Consider the following 1,770-nt stretch of genomic DNA (forward strand, 5'->3'; position numbering starts at 1 on the left):
ACAGAGAAGAACGCCATCCCGTCATCCATTTCATTGCTCCTATCATCTCCAACACCAATGATTTCCCATTAACAGTTTGGAGCATTATCCTCCTCCATCACACAAAACCCAATCAAGGCAAACCGGAGAAGAAGCCATTCGCCTCCAGTGCCATCTAACATTCACCTGCAAATCAAACAGAAAATACGATACAGTGGAAGCGTTTCAATCACGGTGCTATGGTGTGGCTGATACGCGGCAGTGAGCAACAGCATCGACGAAGAGTCACGATTCGCGGCGGCGACGTTGGTTTCGCTGGCGAAGTGGTTTTCGAATTCGAATAGAAGAAGGAGAGGAAGGGGAAACTCCTGCTTTCGAACCGCATCGGACCAGAGGTTGATGAGGGAAACCGTTACCCTGGATTGTTTCCGGTGACGTCGCGACCTAGGGTAGGAGGAGAAGAGTCCTCTCTCACGCGCAAAGAGAGGCGGGAGTGAGGAGATCTCTATCGGCGCTTCCATTGGCGACGGCTTGCGGCGACTGGTACGGAGGCGTTGACGACTGGCAAAGTGGAGGTGGCGGCATCCTCAAGTAGAGAGGCGAACCTGTCGCTGGCCGTTACCTTCGAGAGAGGAGAAGGCCTTGTGTTTCTCTCGACAGCGCTTGGAAAAAATGAGAAGAAATGGGAGGAACCCGTATCAGTTTCTATTAGGGTTAAATGGCCTTGGGCCTGATTATGGGCTGCATTCTTTCTGGCGCCACACAAATCATATTCACACCACCACTCTATTTCTGCAAACAAGAAAAGAGGGTTTGGGCCTGGCCATTGGGCTTCAGTCTCTCTGCCTGCCACCTGGCGCAACTCTGTTCACACTCCCCTGCCATTTTTGCAAACAAAAAAGGAGGTTTGGGCATTGGGCCCAATTCGGTTTTAGACCCTCCCAATATTCACAGTTGCACCCCCACTTTGGGACTTGGGTCAAAGAAATTTAGAGTTTCACCCCCACTTTCAGTCTTGCACCCCTGGAAGATTATAAAGTTGAAGCAAAAGAGGCCTTGGGCCTAGCTATTGGGTTGTACTCTTCCTGCCACCTCTTGTTCGCTATTCATACCACCTTTCCCTTTCTGCAAACAAAAAGAAGATTGGGCCTGGACAGGCTATTTCACGCTGCACCGCCAATTTAATCATTACACCCCCTGGCAGTCTCAACCTTGCTGTGCACCCCTGGTTTTTAATTTCTGCACCTCACTCTTATTGGGCTTGTTGGACTGTTTTATTTTTATTTTCTTTGCTTTTATTATTATTTTTGTTTGACTTTTGTTTTATTATTATTTGTTTGTTATACTCATTTGTTAATAAAAAATAATAAATAATAAACATTAAAAAAATAATAATAACAAAAGTATTTTTTTAAAGGTTTAAGCATGTGTGCGATCATTAGCATCAGCCTCGTGCTAAGACCTTTTCTCCTTTTATAAAAATATCAAAAAATGTGTTTTAAAGGTTTAAGCACGTGTGTGATCACACGCATCGTCCTTGTGCTAAGACCTTTTCTTCCTTTTATAAAAATATCAACAAAAATTGTTTTAAAGGTTTAAGCACGTGTGTGATCGCACGCATCGTCCTCGTGCTGAGACCTTTTCTTACTTTTATAAAAAATCAAATAAAAATATTTTGAAAAGGTTTAAGCACACATGCGACCGCTCGCGTAGGCCTTGTGCTGAAAATCTTTTCCTTTTCTTTTACAAAAATTAAAAATCAAATAAAAATATTTTGAAAAGGTTTAAGCA

This window comes from Vigna radiata, chromosome 8 (genome assembly GCF_000741045.1).
Source record: "Vigna radiata var. radiata cultivar VC1973A chromosome 8, Vradiata_ver6, whole genome shotgun sequence".
Lineage (NCBI taxonomy): Eukaryota > Viridiplantae > Streptophyta > Magnoliopsida > Fabales > Fabaceae > Vigna > Vigna radiata.